Source organism: Phyllostomus hastatus, unplaced genomic scaffold (assembly GCF_019186645.2).
Source record: "Phyllostomus hastatus isolate PE091 unplaced genomic scaffold, TTU_PhHast_1.1 phas_contig_38, whole genome shotgun sequence".
NCBI lineage: Eukaryota > Metazoa > Chordata > Mammalia > Chiroptera > Phyllostomidae > Phyllostomus > Phyllostomus hastatus.
Window position 1 is genome coordinate 11,494,710 of NW_025333869.1, and position 16,344 is coordinate 11,511,053.

At 42.0% G+C, this 16,344-nt stretch overlaps 1 protein-coding gene across 1 annotated transcript in view; it reads left to right on the top strand.

The window, feature by feature from the left end:
* GRID1 (glutamate ionotropic receptor delta type subunit 1) overlaps positions 1 to 16,344 on the top strand; it is a 727,533-nt gene that overhangs the window by 174,779 nt on the left and 536,410 nt on the right. The window lies entirely within an intron of this gene.

A 16,344-nucleotide genomic window follows, 5' to 3' on the forward strand; every position in this document is an offset into this window, starting at 1 on the left:
CTGCAGGTGAGCATGGCAGGCTTGGTCTCTGTGTCTTTAGCCCAGCTGTAACTGCCATGAGAAGGGATGAGGATCATGATGAAGGCTGTTTTGAGGACCCTGGAGCTTTGACAGGGAGCTGGGCTTGCTGGAAGAGCCTGGGAAGGTATTTTGGAGTGGAGTTGAGCCCTGGTGGAGTGAGGAAGGCTGAGCAGAGGGAAGGACAGTGGAGAGAGGAAGCAGAGCTGTTCCGGGAGCTGGAAGAAATGATGCCTGGCTGGAGTGTGGTGTCTGGGATCAGGGACTGAGACATGGGGCACCCAACCCAGCTGGTGGACGTGCTGTGTGTTCTAGGGAATGTGGAAACGTGGAAGGGTAGTACACTTTGCTTTTTTTTACCTGTGAGTTTTTTTTAAAAATTATTTTCTACTATGTAAAGTATGAAATGAATATATTCTTCTTTTAAAAAGTGTAATGCAGACTGGTGCAGTCACTGTGGAAAACAGTATGAAATTTCCTCAGAAAACTAAAAATGGAACTGGCTTTTGACCCGGCAATCCCACTGCTGGGATTATACCCCAAGAATCCCGAAACACCAATACAAAAGAACCTATATACCCCAGTATTCATAGCAGCACAATTTACAGTAGCCAAGTGCTAGAAGCAACCTAAGTGCCCATTACTAAATGAGTAGCTTGAAAAACTGGTACATTTACACAATGGAATACTAGGGAGCAGAAAGAAAGAAGGAATTCTTAACCTTTGCAACAGCATGGATGGAACTGGAGAGCATTATGCTAAGTGAACTAAGCCAGGCAGTGAAAGACAAATACCATATGCTCTCACCTATAAGTGGGACCTAATCAATAAAACAAGCAAGCAAAATATACCAGAGACATTGAAATAAAGAACAAACTGACAATAACCAGAAAGGGGGTTGGAGGAGGATAATGGGGAAAAACAGGAGAAGGGCCATCAAAGGACGTGTATAAAAGACACATGGACAAAACCAAAGGGAGTAGGTTTGAGGGTGGAAGTCAGGGATGGGTGGCAATGAGGGGCATGTTGGAAAATGAGGACAACTGTACTTGTACAACAATAAAAAATGTAAATAACATAGACATTTACAGTGAAAACTGTAAGTGCCTTCGAGGCTGCCTTGTCTTCCTCCCCATCACTGGCCTTCCTCTAGAGGTGAGTGAAGGCCTTTCCTGGCATCCACATCCACATTCACATATGTGGTGCTTCTTGAAAGCAGAAGGAGGATCATGCCTTATGTGTAGCTTGTGCCATGCTTTTCACTGGAGCTGCTTTGGACCTTTCACCCAATGTTGGCCCATTTGGTTCAACTTTGTTCACCTTACCTGCTGCACCACATTGCACAGGGTGGACTGTGAGCTTTAGTCATCCATTTTCTCATTTGGGTGGTTTCTAGTTTGCTGTTATAAACAGTGGGATAATGCACACCCTTGAATGTAGAGCTTTGTGCATGTATCTAAATATTTCGATGGGGTGGACTGCTAGAAAGTGCAGTTGCTGAGTTGTAGGGGACTCTGTGTTTTTAGTTAGGGATCTAGAAGGATAGTGGTGAGGTGCTAGGTACCAAAATAAGGCAGGCAGGAAGGGATGTGTTTGGAGGTGAACAGACCCTGTTCTGGTCCCTGTTTTTATCTATGGCTTGGAGAAAGAGAAATTCTTGGATGTCAATGTTGCTAAAAAGAGTGTGATTAGGGACAAAATCCAAAATAAGAGAACCATATGAAATGGAACAGGGGTTCCTTTAGGTTAGCGACAGTATTTGTGAGAACTGATGTGAGTTGAGTCAGGTGCAGCTTGGTGGGGGAGCGCAGTAGGAGGTAGGTGGTGAGAAAGAAGGTGGCCCCTGTGGTGTGTCCTGCTCTGAAGAGACCACATCTGTCTGGTGGGATTGAGCCAAGCTGACATGAGTACAGTGAGAAGGGACCCCAAAGTCCTAGGAGGAGTAGCTGAGGGGCCAGGGTTGGGAGAAGAGCTGATGTCAGGTGAGGAGGGAGGTGGGGGACTGAGGGTAGGGGGTGCCTGAAGGCCCTTGAGTCAGGAGATGCTATAGTGCAACAAGACCCTGGGACTGCTCCACCACCTCTTTATGCCCTTCTGTGTCTCACTCTCCAGGCCCTCCTGACACACACTCTGGCACCATTCACAGAGGGACACATACAGAGCTAGCTCAACCTTAGGGCTAGAACTCAGAGGCTGCACCCTCATTGTTTGGTAGGTAAGGATTTTGTTGCTGGAGATCCCTACAAGTCTGTGGCATTGACACAAATGTCGGTGTCGCCTATTAGTCTTTTTGACATGTACTGGAGTCTGCCTGTGTGCTGGGAACTTCCCACTTTGTTTTTTCACTTTTTATTATTTTTTACCGAGGTAAAATATATACAATGTGAAAGTTACCACTTCAACCATTTGTAAGTGTACAGTTCAGTGGCATTAAGTACACTCCCACCGTTGTACACCCATCACCAGCATACATCCATAGAACTCTTTTCTTCTTGCAGAACTAAAACTCTGTACCCATCAGACATTAACTCCCTTCCCCCAGCCCCTGGCAATCACCATTCTACTTTCTGTCTCTGTGAGTTTGATTACTCCAGGCACCTCATATCAGTTGGATCACACAGGATTTATCCTTTTGTGACTAGCTTATTGTATGGCACAAAGTCTTTAAGTTTCATTCACATTGTAGCTGAATAATATTCCAGTGTGTGTACCACATTTCATTAACATATTCACCCATTGATGGACATTTGGGTTGTTTTCACCTTTTGTCTACTTTGCTTTCTGAGGGTATTAGAAAAAAAGTGTAGTCACTTGGGAACCTCTGTGTGTGTGGCATGGATTGGTGTGGTGTGTGTGGTGTGCATTTGTATGTTACATCTTTTGGATGACATTCATTCATTCTTTACTTTGCCAACGAAGTCACCTTCCTTAAATTCAGTGCCCTGCTTAGAGCCTGATAGTGGCAACCTGTCTCCTCAATGATTGAGTTCAGATCCCTTCAGGTAGCCCATGAGGCCTTATGGTCAGCCACTCACCCACTCTGACCTCTTCTGTCATTACACCAGACTCCCTGTATGCTGGCTACATAGGACATACCAGTCATTCAGAGAGGAAGGTATTTAGCAGGGGGGACTACTGAGTTGTGTTGGCAGAGGTGAAACGTGTAGTGGAATCAACCCAGACCAACAACTAGAGTAGGAAGGCATACCCAGTGCTGAGGGGGCAAATGGAAGAGATGGTTCTGGGGTCAGGGCCACCCAGTGGGGCTGGGACCTCCCAGAGGGACCACCCTAAGGGAGCTGGGAACATGGAGGAGGCGCTGAGCTAATGCTAATACTCATTGTATTAAAAGGGCTAATTGTAACAGAGGCACCTGAAGGGTCCAGTGGGCCCCACACTGGACCCTTCTGATGCCTGTGGTAATTACCTTCAGATGCCTGTGGTAATTAAAGTCAGAAGCACAGATGAATGTAGTTTGTGGCCAGCTATGTGTCTTGCCAACAGTCACCAAAAAAGATCAATAAGTTTTCCTCCTTCTAACTTGGCACAGGTTTCACTGGAGGGTCTAGGGCAGCTCAAGGTGAAAATCTTCCTGAGGACTTCTGGTTACGGACTGCTTGGGGAGGAGAAATCAGACTGGGAGTCAGGTGCACTGCTGACCTACAGGATGGGGATGGTGTGTCAGGGACACCTTGGGGCCTGGAGAGGGGGCTATAGGAGAAGCATTCCTTCTTCCCAAGGGGTCCACCTTGGGCCTCTTTCTAGCCTCGGGGACTGACACTGCAGTCAAAGGCTTGGCTACAAGGCCAGGCTGTGCTATACTGCCAGCCTCTCTCCAACACTGCAGAGGGCATAGGCACTGGCACAGTGCGATTCTTTGGGCTCCCACATTTGTTGTGGGGACAGGGGCAGTGAGGGGAGGAGTGTGTGTTGTGCCCTGGAGCCTGCGTGCACAGGCTCACTAGAGCTACCTCTCCCCAACTCCATGTTCAGTGACAGCACTTCAGTAGATAGAAATTAGTACTTACACCATAGATATCAGCAAGTCTGTGCACCAGGGCTTTTTATTCTGGAGAGCCACATGTCCCACCCTCAGGGTTTTTGTCTGCCTGGGGTGGGGGGACAAGGTGGCAAAACAGAGGATAGTTAAGGATATAGTTTATGCTGAAAGAAAGGTGGGTGGCATGGAGCTGAGTGATGGGAAGGCTTCCTGGGGGCCCACTGGACCCTGAAGGGCAGGGAGGTTTGGGTGGATGGAGTGAGGGCTTCAGGAGGGGAGCAACCTGAGCATAGAAAGGCATCAAGGTTCTGAGACTAGGAATCATAGGAATTAAAGTCAGGTGAGTTTGCAGGCAAAAATGAAGGGCCTGGAAAGCCAGCTTAGAAGTTCGTACTTTTTACCTTGTAGGGCAGTGGTTCTCAGTGGGACATTGGCTTATGTCTGAGGACATTTTTGGTTGTCATAACAAGACTGGGGAGGAGTGCTAGTGGCATCTAATGGATAGACACTAAGGATGCTGCTGAACATCCAGTGCTCCTCCACCCAAGACAGCCCCTGACAACAAAGAACTTTCTGGCCCCAAATGGCAGTAAAACTAATGTTAGGAAACCCTGCTATTGGAGCTGATGCAGATTCATGGTCAGGGATGTATAAAGTTGTATTTTTTTAAAAGATTTTATTTATTCATTTTTAGAGAGGGAAGGGAGGGAGAAAGAGAGAGAGAGAGAGAGAGAAACATCAATGTGCGGTTGCTGGGGGCTGTGGCCTGCAACCCAGGCATGTGCCCTGACTGGGAATTGAACCTGTGATGCTTTGGTTCGCAGCCTGTGCTCAATCCACTGAGCTATGCCAGCCAGGTAAAGTTGTATTTTTAGTTCAGTGAAGAAGTGTTTTGTGTTTGTGCATGCATGTGCATTCACATGCATGTTTGACAAGAGATGGAAGCACATTGGTTAGGGTGGTGCCAGGGGAGGTAGGTATCAGATGCTCCCTGAAGATCCCAGTACAGTGAAAGGCAGTGATTCATTGATCCAAAAGAACAGAGCAAGAGAGAGCTGAGAGGGAAGTGGCAAGTCCAGTTTGAATTATGGATTTCCAGGGAAATAGATTGTTATAGAACTGACCCTGTGTACCCCCCTTTCTTTTCAGAGGAAGGCAGTGGAACCTCAAAAAGTGCCAGCATGTGCATGTGGAGTTTGAGACAGGAGAAAATTAGAGGAAAGTGTCTTTGGACAGTGGAAAATGGTACTTGAGAAATAAGATCATGGCTGCTTCTTGGGCAGGTGTCAGGAGAGTCCTGGGCCTGGTGGACTGTGGCTTTTCTTGTGGCTTCCATGCCCCAGATGCCTATTTCTCCTGTGTTCCTTGTGGTTAGAATCTCAGAAAGACAGCTACAACTTCTGTCTGCTACTTTTTTAGCTCAACCATTCTGACCCTCAGTTTTCTTATCTGTCAAATGGAGATAACACTAGTATCTATCATGTGGCATTATCAGAATAGTAAATGAGATCATTGGTGTACCAGGCAGGGGTAGCAATGAGTGGGATGTTATGATTATTAATTTTTTAATTGTCACTTGATATGTTTCATTGATTTTAGAGAGAGAGGAAGGGAGGGAGGGAGGGGGAGAGAGAGAGAAAGAAAGAAATATCAATCGTCTGCCTCTTACATGTGCCTTAACTAGGGATGCAACCTAGGTATGTGCCCTGACCGGGATTTGAACCCATAACCTTTTTGCTGTACAGGATGATGCACCATCCAACCTAGCCATCTGTCCAGGGCTGATTATTAATTTTTTAACAGAGAAGGTTAGCAGGGGTGGCTAGGGGATGGTAGGTGGAGTAGACACGTATCCTACAGCTCCAGAGCAGCTCTGGGTCTGTCTCCACTATCTGAGGTGTGGGGGTCAGGCTCCTGTGACATCAGTTACAAACTCTCCCCCATTTAGAGCACAAAAGCGAGGGCTGTCAGTGACTCCTAAAAGTAAATATGTCTCTCAAGTAATGACCATATGCATTTTCCGATTGTAAAATTTCAAACAACACCAAAATATACAAAGTAAAAATAAAATTTCTTCTTTTCACACCCTCCTGTTGCACCCAGATTTCTCTCGTCCACAAGGCTACCACCAACATTTTCTTTAGGGGTCTCGCAGCAGGACAGCCAGTGTGTGTGTTGGGGAAGAGGGGCTGCTCATGACCACACTGCCATATACTTTGTCGTGTTTGTCACTTCAAGTGTGTATGTGTCACTCAGCAGTGCTAATTGAGGGTCTGTTCTTAGGATCTGCAAGGGGTGGGTAGGACAGGGCAGGGTGAAGGCCTGGAAACCAGCCCCTGGGCCTTGGGTGGGTCTCTCTTCCTGTGAGACTCATTTCTGCCACTCATCAGGACAAGGGGTGGTCCCTGTGGCTCTGGCAGCTCTACTTGTGTGTCTCTCAGTGGCCGCATAGTAGAAGCACCTTAGAAGATGGGTGGTGGGTGCTTCTCCTTGAATTAATTTCCCCATGGAACTGCTGTATGGAAATGAACCAAAAACCACCAATTCCAGGTGCAAATGAGCTCTAGGCCTAGATCAACTTGAGCAGATGTGATGCCTTTGCACTATAAATACCTCCCCTGGAACTGAGGCAGCCCCGAGTGGCCTCAGTGCCCAGGAGCATCACCTGTTCTGCCTGGGGTGCCTGGCACTCTGGCTTCTTTCAGGGATCTCACATTTCCCAGCCAAGTTCAGTGCTGGGCTCCCTGGATATATTTGTTAATTCTCACAAAATACTGGTAGAATAGTCTAATTAGCAACAGTAGATGATGATTTAGTACTCAGCCTCTGGTGCATACTGTCTAAGTTCACATCCCACCTCCACCCTTTTAGCTAATGTGAACTTGGGTGGGGTGCTTAATCTGTGTATGTGTTTGATTGCCCATAGGTTTCTATAGCATAGCATTCTAGTGAGGTTTAGAAGAGCTGCCACTGAGATAATACTTAATGCCTGGCACACACAAGGCACTTAGCAGGTGTTTGGTATTACTATTAATTTCATTTGCCAGAGATGAAAATGAGCCTCAGGAAGGTTAAGTCTGGAGGTTAAACTTGTCTGAGGTCACAGATCCAGCAAGTGGCAGACCAGGTAAGTCTGATCTCAAAGACCATACTTTTTCCTACTACAACCTGTTTGGATGTGTGTCCTCTGAAGATTCATTAATTGAAGGGTCACATGCTCAGGTAAAATTTAAAAGTGACCAGGGGAAGCCTTTTCTTGATTATTCCCTGGGATACCCACTAGGACCACTGAAGACATGGAAATGCTGTGTCTGGGTTTCTGATTTTTCCAGCTTGGACCTCTATAGCTAACTCAAAGGAACAGGTGGTTCTGCTTAGGTTTTAGTTTGTGCATCTTGGTTTGCTTGTCTCTGCACCTGTTTGCTTCTTTGTAAATGAATAAACCAGACATTTGGACTTTGCAGCTGCATCAGCTTCTATATTTTGTGACTGTGGGGTACTTATGTTCCCTTGCAAGTCATCCAAGGAGGTGATGGAGTGATTGCTTATCATAGGAAGAGAAGAAGCACTTTATGAACAAATACTGTGGGCTAGCATTAGGTGTGGTGTTTAAAATTTGATCTCATTGAATTGTCATAACAGCCTTGAAAGGTAAGTAATTTGTTCCCATTTTCCAGACGGAAAAACTGAGGGTAAGACAAGTTATTTAGTTAGACTAAGGTCATAAAGCCAGAAAGTTACAGAAACTGATGGCTATGTGACTATAAGTTACATTACCTCTTAGAAAGGCAGAGGGTCTCAAATTAAGTACCTCAGCTTCCACCTAAGAAACTAGAAATAGAAGAGCAAATTAAATCCGAAATAAGTAGGAGAAAATAAGTAACATAGATAGGCATGGAAAACAAATAAATAGAACAAAAATGGAGAAAATAAATGAAACCAAAAGGTGGTTCTTTGTGAAGATAAAATTGATAAACCTTTATCTTGATTAGAGGGAGAGAGAGAGACAAATTACCAATATCAGGAATGAGAGAAGTGGCATCTCTACAGATTCTAAGATATTAAGAGAGTAATAAGAGAATACTGTAAAAAACTTTATGCCAGCAAATTTGACAAGCAAGCTGAAATTCCTTGAAAGACACAAACTACTAAAACATGCTCAAGAAAACTTGAATAGTCCTGTATCTATTAAAGAAATTGAATTTATAGATAAAAGACCCCGGGGAAGGAAACTCCAGATCAAGATGGCTTCACTATTCAGTTCTGCCATATATTTAGGGAAAAATATTAATAGTTTTACACAAAGTCTTTCAGAAAATTGAAGAGAAAGAAATATTTTCCAACTCATTCTGTGAGAACAGTATTATCCTGATACTAAAACTGACCAAAAAAAGTTACAAGAAAACTAAACCAATATCCTTTATAAACACAGACACGTAAAAAACCTCAATAAAATATTGACAGCATGTAAAAAAGATGCTTCATTTTGACCAAGTGGGGCTTAGCCCAGTGATGTAAGGTTAGTTTAGCATTCAAAATTCAATTAATGTAATTCACCATGACTATGGATTTAAAAAGAAAAACCATAGGATTATATTGCAGAAGAAAAATTTGACAAAATCCAACATCCAATTCTATTAAAACTCACAGCAAACTAGGGATATAAAGGAACCTTCTCAAATTTTTATAAAGGGCATTTATGAACAGCCTACCACTAATACCATACTTAATGGTGAAAGACTGAATCCCTTCCCCTTTAAGAACAGAAATAAGACTAGAATGTTCATTCTTTTTTTTTTTTAAGATTTTATTTATTTGTTTTTAGAGAGGGAAGGGTGGAAGAAAGAGAGAAACATCAATGTGCAGTTTCTGGGGGTCATGGCCTGCAACCCAGGCATGTACCCTGACTGGGAATCCAACCTGTGACACTTTGGTTCGCAGCCTGCACTCAATCCACTGAACTATACCAGCCAGGGCAGAATGTTCATTCTTACCACATCTACTCAGCATTGTATGTGAGGTTTTAGCTAGTACATTTAGATGAGAAAAAGAAATAAAAATCTTTCAGGTTGAAAAGAAAAAAACCAAAACTTTCTATTTACTGATTACATGATCTATATGTGCAAAATTCAATAGAACCCACAGAAAATATACTAAATATTACATCAACACATTATTTCAGCAACAATGTAGCATAAAAAGTCAATATACAAAAATCCATTGTATCTACATAATATAATAACAAGACAAAATAAAAATAAAATGTACTATTTATAATAGTATAAAAATGTGAAATATGTAGAGATCAATCTGATAAAAATCAGTAAGATTTCTACACTGAAAACTATGCTGCTATAAGAAATTAAAGATCTAAATAAATGGAAAAATATGCAATGTTCATGGACTGGAAGACTCATTGCTGTTAAAATATCAGTCCTCAAATTAATCTATAGATTCAATGCAATTTCAAGAAAAATCCCAGCATATGTTTTTTGGGAGGGGGGTAAAATTTACATGCTGATTTTAAAATTCATATGGAAATGCAAAGTACACAGAATAGCAAAAATAACTTTGAACAGGAAGAATAAATTTAGAGAACAAACTACATGACATCAAAACATTTTCAAAAGCTACAATAATCAATACTGTGTTTTTGGTGTAAACATAGACAAATAGAACACTGCAACAGAATAGAGAACCCAAAAGAGACCCTCCACATATGGACAATTGATTTTCAACAGTGATGGAAAGGCAATTAACTGGAGAAAGTATAGTTTTTTCAACAAATGGTGCTGGACCAAGTAAATACATGGTAAGAAATAAACTTCAGTCTAACCTTGCACTGTATATAAAAAAAGTAAGTAACAGATGGGTCACAGACATATGAAAAGCCTAAAACTATAAAAATGTGAAGAAACACAAAAGGAAATCATTTTGGCCTTAGGTTAGCAAAGATTTTCTAGATACAACACCAAAGGCACAGTTCATAAAAGGAAAAAATTGATAAGTGGGTTTTATTAAAATCAAGACCTCGAAGAATTAACTCTCAAGATGGTGGTATGGGCAGACATGCCTTGCCTCTTTACTCAACCACATCAAAATTACAACTAAAATGTAGAACAACCATCACTCAGAACCATCAGAAATTGAGTTGAATAGATGTCTGACAACTACAGAATTAAAGAAACCACATCCATCCAGTATGGTGGGAGGGGCACAAATTCGGAATGGGCTGGTCCCAAACCCATGTGTGGTGGATAAAAATTCAGGAGGGATATCTCAGGAGCAAGGAGTCCCAGCCTCACACCAGGCCCCCTAGCCAAGGTTACAGTGCCAGGAAGATAAGTCCCACAATTTCTTGCTGCAAAAACAAGCAGGGACTAAGTTGGTGGAAGAGACTGCTGGAGACTCAAGCAGTTTCTTTTAAAGAACCCACACCCAGACTCACCTACTCAGCCTTGTTCCCTCTGGTTTCTGGCACCGGGGTGGAAGCTTGGAAGTTTCGAGTGGCATGCTGGGGGAGATTGAGGTGTCTGCTATCAAGGTGATCAGAGCCCATTGTCCCCTTTCTGGACTTACCCCTCAAGAGCCACAGATCTGGCAAGCTGGTGCCATATCTGAGACCCCATCACTCTGGCTAACACTGTTTGACCTGCCTTGGATGTCCCTAGAGACCCTCCCCACTCAAATTATAGGCCCACTCAAGCTGCTTTTCCATATGAATGACTTGTCTTGGTTCATGCTTCACAACTTCCTAAATCCTCTTAAACAAGCAACAGCTTGCCCTAGTGAGCCCCAGACTCTGCACTAGCAGCAGCCAACCTAGATTCACAGCTTGCTTCGGCTAGGAATCTCCAATCCTAGCATGAGTATCAGCCATCTCAGATTTCTTTATAGCTCAGGCATGGTGGCCCTGAGAAAAACACAAGTCAGGGCTGATCTTGGCCTGCACCACCTGGGAAACACCAGGGCCAGTGCACCCAGTGGATGGCTACAGACCACATCAGAGCACCACCACCCTACCCCTGCACACAGAGTCAAAGCAGCTCTACCTAATACATAGAAATGAACACAGAGAGGCTGCCAAAATGAGGAGACGAAGATATATGGCCCAAATGAAAGAATAGATCAAACCTCTAGAAAGAGAGCTAAACAAAATGGAGATAAACAATCTGTCAGATGCAGAGTTCAAAACACTGTTTATAAGGATGATCCAGGAATTTAGTGAGGACCTCAGCAACATAAAAAAGATTAAGTCAAAAACAAAGGATATACTGATTGAAATAAAGAACAATTTACAAGGAAATAATAGTAGAATGGATGAAGCCAAGAATCAAATCAATGATTTGGAACATAAGGAAGCAAAAAACAACCATGGAGGACAACAAGAAGAAAAAAGAATCCAAAAAATGAGGATAGTTTAAGTAGCCTCTGAGACACTTCAAATGTTCCAACGTTTGCATCAAAGGGATACCAGAAGGAGAAGAGAAAGAGCAAGAAATTGGAAAGTTATCTGAAAATATAGTAAAAGAAAAGTTCCCTAATTTGGTGAAGGAAACAGACATGCAATTCCAGGAAGCACAGAGAGTCCCAAACAAGATGGATGCAATGAGTCCCACTCCAAGACACATAATTAAAATGCCAAATGTTAAAGATAAACAGAGAATCTTAAAAGCAGCAAGAGAAAAACAGTTAGTTACCTATAGGGGAGTTCCCATAAGATTGTCAGATGATTTCTCAAAAGGAACTTTGCAGGCTAGAAAGGATTGGCAAGAAATATTCAAAGTCATGAAAAGCAGGGACCTACAGTTAAGATTGCTGTACCCAGCAAATTTATCATTTAGAATCAAAGGGCAGGTAAAGAGCTTCCCAGAGAAGCAAAAACTAAAGGATAATCACCAAAACATTATCATATAAAAGGTTAAAGGAACTTTTTAAGAAAAAGAAGATCAAAACTATGAACAATAAAATGGCAAAAATACATATCCATCAACAATTGAATCTAAAAAACAAACTAAGCAAACAGGAAGAATAGACAGAATCATGGGTATGGGGTGTATTTTGATGGTTGCCAGGTGGGGAGGGTTTGGGGGAGTGGGTGAAGAGGTGAGGGGATTAAGAAGTACAAATTGGTAATTACAGAATAGCTATGAAGATATAAATTACAGTATAGAAAATGGAGCAGCCAAAGAACTTATACATATTACCCATGGACATGAACAATGGTGGAGGAATTATCTGAGGGAGTGGGGAATGTTGGAGGCAGGCATAGGAGGAAATATCAGGACAACTGTAATAGCATAATCAATAAGATAAAAAAATAAAGAATGAATTCTTAGACCTCTTTAAAATTAACCTCATTGAAAAACACAGTTAAGAGAAAAGACAAGTCACAGACTGGTAGGAAATATTTAAAACTATGTATTTGATAAAGGAATCACATACAGGTTATAAAAAGCCCTTAAAACTCAATAATAGTGCCTTGGCTGGTATAGCTTAGTGGATTGAGCATGGGCCTGCTAACCAAAGGGTCACCAGTTCAATTCCCCATCAGGGCACATGCCTGGGTTGCAGGCCAGGTCCCCAAGTAGGGGGCATGCAACAGGCAACCACACATTGATGTTTCTCTCCTTTTCTTTCTCCCTCCCTTTCCCTCTCTCAAAATAAGTAAATAAAATCTTACGAAAAAACAAACTCAGTAATAAACAACACAATTAAAAATGGACACAATATTTGAGTAGACACTACACCAAAGAAGATATATGGATGACAAATAGGCTCATGGAAAGCTGCTTATAATGATTAGGGAAATGCAAATTAAAACCACAATGAAAAGATTCTATATATCTGTCAAAATGGCTAAATTAAAGAGATTGACAAATCAAGTATTAGTAAGGTTATGGAACGACTGTTGATGTGAATGTGAAATAACACAACTATTTTTGGGAACAGTTTAATAGTTTCTTAAACTGTTAAACATACACCTACCATGTTAGCCATTCTTCCACTATATATTTTATCCAGGAGAAGTAAAAGCATATGTCTACACTGAAGATTTATATAGCAGCTTAATTTTTAATAGCCTCAAAATGAAAACAACTGAAATGTCCATCAAAAGTTATTGGATAAACAAATTCTGGTGTGTTTATAAAATGGAATAACTACTCAGCAATAAAATGGAATCATCTATTGGTAAAAGCAACAGTGTGGATGAATTTCAAAATTATTAGAGTGAAAGAAGACAAAAAAGAGTACATACTTATGATTATACTTACATAAAACTATAGATCATGCATACTAATTTGTGGTGACAAGCAGATCAATCAATGGTTGCCTTGAGATGAGTGTGGGTGGGAGGGACCACAAGGAGGTACAAGGAAACTTTGGGGTTTTATGAATATGTTCACTATCCTGACTGAGTGGTGATTGCGGTGATACATATGTCAAAAATGTATTAGATATTCACACAAATGAAATAGCAGAGCAGGATTTGGTGCCATGACCTCTGTGTGGTTTGCACCATATGGTACTTCCACAAGCCCAACTCAGTGGGTACAGAACTACAGGAACCCTGTAGGCCCTAACAGTGGTCTGGGCCTGGGCTTCTTGGGAGGATTTCAACAGGTCCAGAAGACAGAGAAAGGGAGCTCCAATTTCAGGCAGGCCTCTGGACATCTAGTCCCAATGTTGAAGATAAGTTTGGAGTTGGAATCAGATGACTGGAATCCAGCACAGCCCTACCAGCAAGCTGCTTTTCAAAATGAACCTGGTCTGATGATAGGAATGTAAGAGGAAACACTTCCACATAGCACTGAACATTGCCACTCCCAGGATCCCAGATGGTGGAGGAGTAAGTGGAAGCTACATTAACTTCCCCTCAGGAGTAATCTGGAATTACAACTAAATTGTAGAAAAAACATCATGAATAACCAACTGAACACTAGATGGAGAGAAGCCGTATAACCAAAAAAAGACAGAAGAAACAATTTCACCACAACGAGACTGGTAGGGAGTGTGGAGGAGGCATGAGAAGGCTGGCTGGGCTCCCACAGGTGGCATGTGAAGATCCACAGGGCTATTTCAGCAGCCAGGGGTTTCCCCCTGAGAGGTGTGGGGACTAAATCCTAAGCTGGGCTCCCCAGCCTACAGCACTAGTGCTGGAAAGGAACCCAGATAACATCCAGCTATGAAAACTAGCAGGGTTTCTCTCTGCTAGGGTGGGATGGCTAGAGATGCAGAGAGCCTATTAAAGGGCCAACACACCAAATTTCATTTGCAGCCACATACTCTGAGCTCCAGCAGAAGGAGGGCAGAGTGGACTACAGATGCTTAAAGAGAGTCTGGGGTTGGTGACTATAGGGAGAGAACTAAAGGAACAGCTGCCAGGATCCCTGTGCTGAGTCATTCCCACACTGAAGAAGCCATCTTTCTCATGCAGAGCACTCCTCTCTAACTGGCATCAGCCTGGGGGGAAGCAAGAGGCTTGCCTGCAGGACTTACTTTGCCCCACCATCTGGTGCTGATCACAGCTTGATTAGTTTAACAACTAAGGCAGAAAATACAAAGAAGCAGCCAAACTATGAAGACAAAGAAACAGACCCCAAATGAAAGAACAAAAGAATTCTCCAGAAGAAGAACTAGATGAAATGGAGGCAAGCAATTTATCAGATAGGAGAGTTTAGAGTAATGATTATAAGGATACTCAACAGCATGAAAAAAGACATAGAAACCATAAAAAAGGACCAATCAGAAATAAAGAATGCAATAACTAAAATAAACAATACCCTGGAAGGAATAAACAGTAGGTTAGATAAAGCAGAGGATCCAATCAGTGATTTAAAAGACAAGGTATAAAAAAACATCCAGGCAGAGCAGCAAAAGAAAAAAAAAAAGAAAGTATTTAAAGAAACAAGGAAGGCTTAAAAAACATTTTGGACAACATGAAGTGTAACATCTGCATCATGGGAATACCAAAAGGAAAGAGAGTGAGCAAGGGATTGAGAACCTGTTTGAAGAAATAATGACTGAAAACCTCCCTAAACTGGTGAAGGACAAAGACACATAAGCCCAGGAAGCTCAGAGAGTGCCAAGCAAGTTAAGCCCAAAGAGGTCTACACTGAGAAACATCAGAATTGAAATGACAAGGCTTAAAGACAAGGTAAGAATCCTAAAAGCTGCAAGAGAAAAGCAGGTAGTTACCTACAATGGAGCACCAATTAGACTGGCATCTGATTATGCAACAGAAACATTTTAGACCAGAAGAAAGTGGCATAAAATATTTAAGGTGATGAAAAGCAAGAACTCCAACCAAGGCTACTTTACCCAGTAAGGCTATCATTTAAAATCAAAGGAGAAATAAGGAGCTTCCCAGACAAGAAAAAGTTAAAGGAGTTTGTTAACACCAAACTAGTAATTCAACAAATGTTCAAGAACTTGCTTTAAGAAGAATTAGAAAAAGAGAAGGAAAAAAAAGAGGAAAGCAGTCTAACAATAAAATGGCACTACATACGTAGCTTTCTTCTTTTTTAAGATTTTATTTATTTATTTTTAGAGAGGGAAGGGAGGGAGAAGGAGAGAGAGAGAGAAACATCAATGTGTGGTTGCTGGGGGCTGTGGCCTGCAACCCAGGCATGTGCCCTGCCTGGGAATCGAACCTGCGATGCTTTGGTTCACAGCCTGCACTCAATCCACTAAGCTATGCCAGCCTAGGGCGCATATGTAGCTTTCAATAATCACCTTAAATGTAAATGGCTTAAATGCTGCAACCAAAAGACATAGGGTAACTGAATGGATAAGAAAATAAGACCCATATAAAAGGTCCAGCAGAAGTAATGCCTGCTTGAGTGTGGTTGGTAGGGTAGTAATATAGGTGTAATAATTTATAGTTTTAATTTGAACATTTCATCTAAAATGCCACATGGTATGCTTGAGTGTGATATTGTTATATTAGAGAATTACATGCTTATGATTTTGCAATAAAAAAGGGGTGTTATTTGTGCCCTGCCTAGTATACGCTGCCTCCAAGAAATCCATCTCAGATCGAAAGATATACACAGACTAAAAGTAAAGAGATAGAAAAAGATACCTCATGCAAATGGAAAAGGAAAAAAAAGCTGGGGCAGCCATAAGTAGCCATACTTATATCCAAGACTATAGTAGGAGACAAGGAAGGACACTACGTAATAATAAAGGGAACAATCCAACAACAGGATATAACCCTATCAAACATTTATACACCCAACATATGAGCACCTAAATAGGTAAAGCAAATCTTGATGGACATAAAAGGGGAGATCAACAGAAATACAGTTATAGTTGGGGATTTT